The sequence below is a fragment of the Aegilops tauschii genome, chromosome 5 (genome assembly GCF_002575655.3).
Source record: "Aegilops tauschii subsp. strangulata cultivar AL8/78 chromosome 5, Aet v6.0, whole genome shotgun sequence".
NCBI lineage: Eukaryota > Viridiplantae > Streptophyta > Magnoliopsida > Poales > Poaceae > Aegilops > Aegilops tauschii.
This window is the reverse complement of record NC_053039.3, coordinates 462814311-462826237: the sequence shown is the minus strand read 5'-3', so window position 1 is coordinate 462826237 and position 11927 is coordinate 462814311.

Sequence of the window (11927 nt, the reverse complement as noted above, 5' to 3'; positions counted from 1 at the left end):
GCTCAAGGTGTCTAATCTGGACCAAGGCGCCAACCTGGACACCTTAGCAGCGCTTCTGACGCCTTAAAGCTTAAGGCGGACGCCTTACTCAGGTACCTAAGGCAAGCTGGACGCCTTGAGCTTGCAGGTCCTTACGGACGCCTTAAAAACAATGAAGTCATGAACTATATATTTGCCAATAAGAACTATATATAACTATCACGTCAATGCCTACTTATCAACATCAACAGTAAAAGAAAAGCAGTTGTCGTAAATCATAGGGTGATGGAACGTATGTACCTCATGTTCAAGTCTTACTGAAATCCAACGATCATTTCCTGCATGCTTTGCCTGCAAATTAAAGTGTAACTTGACCCTATTAGAATGATGTAATGGACTCACTTATCAAAATTGAGTTGAGCATACTCTCACATGAGAAGGCTTCAAGGCTCCCCCTAATTGTACATTCACCAAGTTTAGTTGATCAAGGAACACATTTGCACTGAAAACAGACATTTGTACAGGGAAATCAAAGAGCCACCACGACACCGAAGTATATTCATAAGAATTTTGATTAAAAAAACAGACTAATATTCAACAGCCAAATACATTTGAACTTACAAATTTGCTTAATGCCATTGGTTTTTTTAAACAATGCGATTATACCATGATTGAGCTTAGCAATATTAATATTTCAAATGAGGAAATCATCAAGCAATTTAGGTTTTACTTCTAATTTAATTAAATTCATAGTGCTTGTTATAAATTATTTGGAAAACCATAATCTCTATGGCTCTTATTACTAAACAGACTATCCTGGTAATGTTTTATATAAGAAATTTTGGTTGGCTAATTGGATCCTAGCCAACCAAGACGACGATGCATTTTGCTTCGCGCGTCAAAGAGAAATTAACAATTCAAACAGTCTGTTTGTCTTACACAGTTTGTGCAAATATCATCAAGCTTAACATATGTAAGACCACTCATAATATCACAGACCCCCAGACATATATAATCCCAGGCTTGCATATCCGGTGAAGTGATTGTTCGACATAAATAAGAGTACAGGAACCTACTACTACTAAGCTACTATACTAATCAAGTCAAATTTTGTTCAAGTTGCTACCGTTTAGTCGTGTAGAGGATGTACCTGGCTGGTAAAATTCGCTAGAGTCTGCTCTGTCTCACCACAGTCTTCACCACCGTGGCCTTGTCTTGGCCGTCGGGGATACGTCTTTGCCCAGGCCCTGCCTTTGAGGCCGGGTCACGGCGCCTCGATACATCAGCGAGGAGGATATGAGGTCATGGAAGCAAAAAAGGAAGAATTTTCTTCAAGTTGCTACCATGTAGTCGTGTAGAGGATGTACTGACCTGGGCAAAGTCGCTGGAGTATGCTCTGTCACAGATGGGCTGCAGCAGTTCCACGCCCCCTTGTGACATATGGCCGCCCGTACCCAGTCGATGTTGACCTTGCAAAAGATCGATGATGCATTAGGTGCATCTGTGTTTTGATTGTGCATACAACAAAATCAGAAGGCTGTTAATTGCCATCTTTCATAAACAAAACATTTAAGATTATTTGTTTGTTAATTAAAGTTTTATAGTACACGTTGAACTGATTAAATACACATAAATTATATAGAAAGTTCATGCTTACCTTTTCAAACTGGACAATAATAAAAATATAATCAATATTTAAATATACAAATAAGATATTTCGTTTTTATATGGCATTGCAATCAGTAACTTCTCTGCCATGATCAGTTGTTTATTTAATTAATACAACAATTTAATTTTTTAGTAAGTTCTGATTTCTGACATCTTTTCTAATTTATTATGAGGTGTGTGTTTGATGAAAAAAGGAAAGATATCTGCACCATACATAAGTATATGTGGTAGAACTGGAAAGATATCTGCTACCCAGCCTTCCCCTGCATGGCCTACCTATATATGTTAACCTCCTCTGCCATCCCTCATCCCCCTCCTTACTCTCCCTTCGCCCATCACAGATAGCAAAGGATCAAAATAACCAGACTTGGAGGACAAATTCCCGAGGAGTACCTTCTGTAAGCAAGGAGCACCAAGAAGGCGAGGTCCTCTAGGTATTAAAATTTCTGGATCTTTCTATTATGTAAAAGGGTAACAGTTATTAGATTAGGATCATGCTTGGTCAGGCATACCATCAATTTCCAAAAAAAAAAAGAACACCATTGGAGATAGTGCCAGGTTATACAAATATAATAGCCAATACAATTGATTTTAGATCTAATCAAGCAGTCCTATTAGGTGGGCTGCAACTGAATACAAACAGTTCTTTCAGACATTATAGGCTAACAGTCTATTCTGGACATCGCAAGTGTGGCATACACCTAACTTTTTAAGTTATGACCATAGTTGACTGCCTAACTTTTCAATGAAATCTCATTAATATATTTGAGCCAGAAAAACAAACAATTAACTTCTTAAGTGTTTTAACATGCCAGAAAACAAACAAATATAATCATCTTCTGAAGATATATATCATCAGAGTCATAATATTAAGTCATTACATGTAATAGAAATTGCATGATGACAAAATGCTTCGATGGAATAGTCTAAAACTATTCACAATGGATATGTAATACTCCAATACCAACTACATTCTCAAGATAGAGCAAGTAATACAATGAATATAACAAAAATATTCTAAACCACCTTCTGGCCTGCCAAATGAAACAACTATTTAAACTTTCTATCGGCTCATAAATCATAGCTTGCAGACCATCACGAATTAGAAACATGTCGCCAAGTTTTGTTTGAATTAGAAACATGTTTTAAGATTGTGCTGCTCCTAAGGTAAACAACATAGCTATAATTCCATGTATAAAATAATAATAAAGAGTTAAATTATATGAACGATATAGTAAAGAAAATCAAAAACTCACTTGCACATGATCTCTTGAACTGGCTCCCTTCATAACCCTCCATCAAATCAAACAAGATAGGTATGATTGGCTCTCTAGATGGCAGGAGCTTGTACTGTTCTGTGAGACAATATTGTATGCCACTGTTTTTAAGATTCTGAAAAAAAGAAACTGAAATTGCATAAGTATAAACTCGAGATCCAACAATATGGGAGATAGCCTTCGTGTATGGCATGTCATTATTCATTCGCTTCTCTGAATGATGAGGAGAAGCACCAAATAGGATGTCATCGGAAAGCAAGCTAGCTACAGGATACAAGTCTAAAGTCCAAACCAAGCTAGCTAATTAATGGTCTTTAAAATACTAACAGTCTTCAACAAAACAAGCTAGAAAATAATTATGCGGTTGGCATGGATCAGTAGAACATTGTTCAATGACCTCGACGATGTCGGCGACCCCATTGGCGCGGACGAGCTCGCGGGCGTGCTCCGCCACGTTCCTATTAGGCGTCACATGTGTTCCTTTATAAGCACCTACACAGGCAAAACAAGATGGTAATAAAGTTAGACAACAACCAGTCACACTATATCTTCTAAGAATATTTAGAATAAACAATCAGACTCAAATAATAAATACTTTGTTCTAGCACGCAGTGTGCTGTAAGGTGGCATGTCAGAAAGGTTATGTGGAGATAAGGTCATTTCACAATACCTAACACATGACAGTGTAGTGATTGACCCAGTCAGATGCCACAGAAGTAGCTCATAAGACAATCAAATTAATACAAACATTACCATTAATTTAATACCCTCTAAATGGAATGACGTAATCTCTTGTATTAAACTATATGATACTACTCTACAACACCTGTAAAAATCTTATAATTAGGTGATGTAGGATCTATAAATAGCAGTTTATATAATTATGAGAATGCGAAATGAGGACTTTTTATTTCATTAACAAACATGTAAAATTCCACTTCATCCAAAAAAATTCTAAACCCAAATTTATTAATGGCAGTACTTCCTAATTTTACCCTCACAAAACACAATATGACAGAATATATACAGAAATATGGAGTGCTGCAAACATTGCATTTCTCTATTTCTGATAGGTCTTTTTTTTCATGGCGCATCAAATACAATCATTGGAGTTAACCAATAAGCAAAAAATTTGTATTGATTAAATATGATCGCATACTCTACAAAAAATCCAGATAGTCCAAACTATCTAGGAAACAATGTTGTGTCAATCTGGTTTACAAATAATAACACTAATGACTAATATTATAAATAGCACAGAGTGGGTTGTAACACAAGGGTATTTTAGTTAGCATAGAACATTTAATATATTTAATATATTCAGAGAAGAGGTGAAGCACCGCTACAGTTTTCTACCAACAAAAGAAACAAACATGCAGATGTTGGAAATATGCCCTAGAGGCAATAATAAATGGTTATTATTATATTTCTTTGTTCATGATAATTGTCTATTGTTCATGCTATAATTGTGTTATCCGGAAATCGTAATACATGTGTGAATACATAGACCACAACGTGTCCCTAGTAAGCCTCTAGTTGACTAGCTTGTTGATCAACAGATGGTCATGGTTTCCTGACTATGGACATTGGATGTCATTGATAACGGGATCACATCATTGGGAGAATGATGTGATGGACAAGACCCAAACCTAAGCATAGCTCAAAGATCGTGTAGTTCGTTTGCTAGAGCTTTTCCAATGTCAAGTATCTTTTCCTTAGACCATGAGATCGTGCAACTCCCGGATACCCTAGGAGTACTTTGGGTGTGCCAAACGTCACAATGTAACTGGGTGACTATAAATGTGCACTACGGGTATCTCCGAAAGTGTCTGTTGGGTTGGCACGGATCGAGACTGGGATTTGTCACTCCGTGTGACGGAGAGGTATCTCTGGGCCCACTCGGTAATGCATCATCATAATGAGCTCAATGTGACTAAGGCGTTAGTCACGGGATCATGCATTGCGGTACGAGTAAAGAGACTTGCCGGTAACGAGATTGAACAAGGTATTGGGATACCGACGATCGAATCTCGGGCAAGTAACATACCGATTGACAAAGGGAATTGTATACGGGATTGATTGAATCCTCGACATCGTGGTTCCTCCGATGAGATCATCGTGGAACATGTGGGAGCCAACATGGGTATCCAGATCCCGCTGTTGGTTATTGACCGGAGAGGCGTCTCGGTCATGTCTGCATGTCTCCCGAACCCGTAGGATCTACACACTTAAGGTTCGGTGACGCTAGGGTTGTAGAGATATGAGTATGCGGAAACCCGAAAGTTGTTCGGAGTCCCGGATGAGATCCCGGACGTCACGAGGAGTTCCGGAATGGTCCGGAGGTGAAGAATTATATATAGGAAGTCCAGTTTCGGCCACCGGAAAAGTTTCGGGGGTTATCGGTATTGTACCGGGACCACCGGAAGGGTCCCGGGGGTCCACCGGGTGGGGCCACCTATCCCGGAGGGCCCCATGGGCTGAAGTGGGAAGGGAACCAGCCCTTAGTGGGCTTGGGCGCCCCCCATGGGCCTCCCCCCTGCGCCTAGGGTTGGAAACCCTAGGGTGGGGGGCGCCCCACTTGGCTTGGGGGGGAAGCCACCCCCCCTTCCCCCTTGGCCGCCGCCCCCCCTTGGAGATCCCATCTCCCAGGGCCGGCGCCCCCCCAGGGGGCCTATATAAAGGGGGGGAGGGAGGGCAGCAACACAACAGCCTTGGGCGCCTCCCTCCTCCCCTGCTACACCTCTCCCTCTCGCAGAAACTCGGCGAAGCCCTGCCGAGACCCCGCTACTTCCACCACCACGCCGTCGTGCTGCTGGATCTCCATCAACCTCTCCTTCCCCCTTGCTGGATCAAGAAGGAGGAGACGTCGCTGCACCGTACGTGTGTTGAACGCGGAGGTGCCGTCCGTTCGGCACTCGGTCATCGGTGATTTGGATCACGGCGAGTACGACTCCATCAACCACGTTCATTGGAACGCTTCCGCTCGCAATCTACAAGGGTATGTAGATGCACTCCTTTCCCCTCGTTGCTAGTATACTCCATAGATGGATCTTGGTGAGCGTAGGAAAATTTTAAAATTCTGCTACGATCCCCTACAGCAGATTCAAATTATAGCCATTGCATGTGAAGGCAAGACCGCATGATACAGAACATGTATTCTGCTCCTACAAATAGCATCTAAAGAAAACCTCACCATCGTCCTGGCGCTGGCCTGAGCACTCCAGATAGCGAGGATGCCGCTCCCGGTGCCGACATCAACAACCACCTGACAGACCCACCGAATCAATCAAGCCTGAGCCAGGAATATATATACATTGATAAATAATCAAATGTTCATTAATCTACTGCGCTGACTTCCAGCACCATCTTATTGAGAGCATATTGCCAGTTCCTCACTAATTTATTTCAACACTGTTGTCTTCTCACATATATTACAGTAGACCAAAAAAAGTAATCTACAAAATTTATTATGTCCACTACCACCAAGTTGGGAGTCAAATATGTTACATACACATATATATGTTGAAAACAATGACACGTGGCGAAGATGCCCGTATTCTATGGCAACATTGCATGGCCTCACCTTCAACTATCCATTGTTGTACGAAGAGCTTCATCATGGTTATGATTATTCCTTGGTTCAACCTCCAGCTCCATTGCGATTGCACCGTCATTCTGTTGCGATGATCTGAAAGGATAAGCAACTCGTTTGAGGCCATTTTAACCTACTTTTGATGTTGTTTGCACATGAAAACAACATGATCGGTGCAACTACAACTATTGCATGGAGAATACAGGAGAAAAATAATTAAACATGTCCATATATATCATATTAGCGAGATATTTGATAATATCAAGTTTACAACAATATGCAAATTAGCACTCTTGCAATTTATATCAGACACAGAAAATCACACAGACCTTGCTTATCCTTGTTCTCCTATACGTAGGTCATACCAGTGGACGGTGACTTGCTCAATCATACGTATGTCCGGCCATATTTAACCATCGTGTGTGTATATAAAATGGCGTGTCGTGTGCATAGCACTTATCCTAAAGCTAATAGTAGCAGTACACGCTCACAATAGCTAGCACATACCTTAGTCTATCTCCCTCTCTCTTCTCCTAAAGCTAATAGTAGCGGTACACGCTCACGTAGCTAGCCACAAATTACAGCAAAACGCGGACCGTAGTCCATTCGCGGGGACGGGGGAGGGGGGAGGGGCCGTTTGTCTCACCTTGACGCGGAAGTGGTGGGGGTTGCGGAAGACGGCGGAATGGTAGACGATGAAGACCACAGGCTGCACCACCGTGACCCGACCTCGTGGTGGTGCTTCTTGCCGGTGATGTAGACCACAGGCTGCACCACCGTGGCCGTGTCTTGGCCGTCGTGGAGCCATCTTCGCCCTGGCCCTGCCTGTGAGGCCGGGTCACGGCGCCTCGATAGATCAGCGAGGAGGAGATCAGGTCAGGGAAGCAACAAATGGAAGAAGTAGAAGAGGAAAGGGTTCGGATCGGCGTACCGGACCTTCTGGCGTTGCAGATCGAGTCACCCCACTTCGGATCTGAGCAAGGAACTCGCCGGAGACCAGCACCGCCGCGGATCCGAACGGCGACCAGATCCAGCACCCGCGCCTGGTCGATGTTGCTCGATGTGTGCGTCACCATCGGTCGCACACGGGTCGTCGGAGACTCGTGCGGTGGTCGGCTGGCGGAGTCGTGGTGGTTGTGGGCTCGGCGACGTGCGCGACGATGCGGCGGGGGGAGGTGAGCGGGTTAGATGTGGCGACTGGCGAGTGAGTGGAGGAGAGGGGAGGGACTGATGCGGCAAGAGCGGGCGCAGGAGCGCGGCCGCCAGCTCGTGGACGCGCGCGGCGATGCGGCGGCGGAGGGGAAAGGGGGAGTTGAAGTGAGTGGAGTGAGGAGTGAATGGGATAAGGTTTGCGGCTGGGTAGGTGGCCACGAGTTATGTGGGAGGCGGGGGAGGTGTGCCGTCGCGCTGGGGAGGTGTGCCGTCGCGTGGGGAGGTGGGCCGTCTCCTGTGATGCACTTGTGCTGGGCCTGGCCCAGCCTTTTCTGGCGCTGTGTAATAATGTGGATAAAAAACCATGCATTTACAGATATAAAAACTATACATACATCACAAAATCAATAAAAGTGTATAATAATATACATGGTTCATAAAAATATACATTTTTATACTTATTAAATAAACCAAGGGCATCACAACAAAAATAAGAGGGGGGCAAATAATAGAAAACACAAATATACTTGGTTGAAGAAGGTTTGTTTGCATGTTTTATTTTCTTTTGTTGGACAGATTTCCATAGCCTACATAAATAATTTAAATAATTTTCAGATGACTACTTACTTATATAAGAACATTATAGTTAGTTGTTTTTCCCGAATTTTCATGGGTTAGGACATTTATTTAAACAACATATATTTCTAATAATAACAATTAGGTATCTTTTTTGCATAAAAAAGTTGTGTTATTTTCACTTTTATTTTTATTATATATTATATATAATTATATGATGCAGTCGGAAATATCATTTATATTTCATCATATATGGAAAGGATTTTTTTAATTATTTTTATACCTCACAAAATAACATATATATTTACAGTATACATACCTCACAAAATATACAAATTTGTATATATATATATATATATTAAACATGGTTCATAAAAATAAATATTAAAAAATAGTAGAAAAAACAAATATACTTGGTTAATGTTGGTTTGTTTGTTTTAGTTTTTGTTTGACAATTTTTCATAGCCTATTCAATTAATTTAAAATAAATTTAAGCAATTTCAGACCCCTGCTTACTTATATATGAACATTATAGCATGTTGTTTTCCCCGAAATGTTGGGCTAGTAAATGATTTAAGCAGCATATTTTCCTAATAAAACCAAATGCTTTTTTTTAGAAGAGAAAACATTTGTGTTAGTTTCACATTAAGTTTTATTATATATTTTATATAATTTTATGATGCAGCAAAAACTATTAATTATATTTCAGCATAGATATAAATTGATGGGTTCCGACATACGCACTGATCCAACGATGACAGACCATGCTGAAACACCACGAGAAGAGGTGCCTATAGCTAACCTTCCTCTGTATGTATCTTATAGATGATAATACAGAAGGTCTATTTTTATATTTTTGTTTTATCAGAATACAGGAGACATGGATATGGACTTTGGAGATGGACGGAAAGAATACATTGAGGGTTCATATGCGATGTCGCTGAAAGGGGACGAAAATTCACAACATAAAAATGTCGAAGTGGTTATATCTCATAACAAACCAAAAAAGGATGCTAATTTACATGTTATCCCACAAGGTATTTTTTTAATATTATTATCAATCTTATTTTTGTGATATTGCCTTTTGTATTCAACTAATTTTGCTCATTTTGATTGCTATGTTGGCTCAATTTTTTATGAATTCGACAGACTATGTTTGTACCCCTAGAGATATTACAGTCATCGAATCAATCAAGTCTGCCCCCAAGAATACCCAGTTCGTGGAGATTGGAGATGCCTTGTTATTAACCGACGATTTGGAATGCCTTATGAAAGACGATATGTTCTTACATGACGGTGTAAGACCAAATGCACAAACTTTGTAATTAATAATTTGAACAAAATATAATATCATAAATTGTAAATATAATGTAAATGTTGATTACAGGTGATAAATGCTTACATATATTGCATGCTTGCTCACGACCATCTAAAAGTCAGGGCGGGTGAAAAGGTAGAAATTGTTAGCACGTTTGTATCTGGCCAGATAAAGTAAGACGGGGAAAGAGACATAGACCCATCAAAATATCACCGCATCGTGCATCATGTTAATACTTATCTACAACAAGATATGGTTAGTTTTTGTCTCGTTATCCATGCATATAATTATGGATTGTTTTTATTTAATTCATATTTATAATGATTTATTAATATTTATATCTAATTGTGACCGTGACTTGTATGATATTTACACCAGTTATTCATTCCGATTAACATGCCGGGCTACCATTGGTATCTAGCAGTCGCCAATGCCAAAAAACGTGAGATTCAAGTAATGGACTCACTTGGTTCTCGGGTCAAACGCAATGACCTTGCTACTACGGTAACTATATATTTTTTTACTCATCTTAACATATGTTTTGTTTGCCTTGATACCTAATATTTCTCATAGATAAAATAGTTACTAGGCCTCGAGAAGGGTCTAAAACTTGTAGAGCATAGTCCGGAGTTTATCAGAGGTCATAAGTGGCCCGATCTGAATGTTACAAAATGGACAGTTGTAGAGCAGTTTCATGAGGCAATACAAACCGATGGGTAAGCACTTGTTACAATGGTTTGTTTACTTGATTTATTTGTGTGGTGTTGTAAAGGATTATTTTATAATATTATAGTGTATCATGTGGACTGTTTATGCTAAATTATATGGAATACTGGACACCACATGGACTGTCAGACACGTTCACCCAGGTATTTCATTTTTATACATTATCTCGTTATTTTATCTCAAAATATTATATAAATTGTTTTTATATATATTTTGTAGGAGGATATGAAACATTTTCGACAAAAATTAGCTGTCATTTTGCTCGATCCATCACTAAATAAGCTAAAAGGAAATCCCATATACCATCAACCTGACGATGAAGATACTTTAGCTAATTCTGATATCGAGATCCTGGAGAATCCATCTGATGTAATCAAAGACAAACGTCATGCCCCAATCACTATCATGCCCACGGACCAACGTGAATTACTTGTCGGCCTCTGCAACTATATCATGTCTATCGATGATGCCGGGTGTTTGGAGTAAGTATCATGTATCAATATTTAATGTGCGAATTTATATTACTGTTCTTCTTATCATCCAATTTATAGGAAGGTATGGGTCCGGAGCTCGACACCCGGTCCAATGGGCTTAAGTCTTAAGAAACTTCAGTGCATACTTAACATGGAGCAGACCATGGACAACAACTGCTTCAACACAGCCGTGCGTATGCTGGCATGTGACGAGGGAGTATTGTTCACAGACCCTCCGGTGCACTACATGGATCTACGATTTTGTGTAAGTTATCTTAACTCTTCATTCTATGTGTCATTAGTATCAACATGTTGAAACAATATTTCTTTTTCTACTTAGTCCATGATGCTAGAGTCAACACGAGGTCAGAAGTTTTGCGAGAAGGAAACTATCCAGACGTTGGCAACATTATTTGATAGCTGGCCTGAGATGGACAACAACATCTCATCGTGCAACAAGGTAAGTAAAGTATTTTGTCCATTGTTATCATGGTTTATTGTTGTTTCTAATAAACACACTTGTAGATTTATCTTCCCTATGCATCCATCGGTCGATACATCTTGTACGTCATCGACAAAGAGGCACGTCGTCTATATATTATGGATCCTATTCAAACATCACAATCGTTAGAGGAGAAAAAATTGAGGTATCCACTAAAATTAAAAAAGTTTTGCAAGGGATTTCAAAGAAGCACTCGAAATAAAGCTGCCTGCTTGGAATTATGATCTATCTAAATGGCAACGTTTATTTCCGTCCGGTGTTCCAACGAGTATAGATGGGTAATGAATTCATAACAAAAACATTTACTTTTGTTATCAGTATATTCTTTACATTGTTAATTTAAAGTTTTGCAGGAATTTGTCTGGCTATTTTGTTTTTCATCATATGCTCTAGTGGAACGGTGATGATTTGGTCAAGCCGATTTGCGCGGTGAGTATTGTCCGTTACATGTTTTAAGACCTTCGGCGTGAAATTTTCATACTAACTACATGTATGCGTTTGTGCAGGATGGGTATGAATTGAGGAAGCAGTTTTTATTATACTTGCTAAACCATCGTGGGAATGAAGCTAAAGGAAACTTACCGGATATTGTGAAAGAATTGTTAAGCGCATCATCTAGATATTAATAGTTTTGTAATACATGTTTAGTTGGAACATCGCTCAG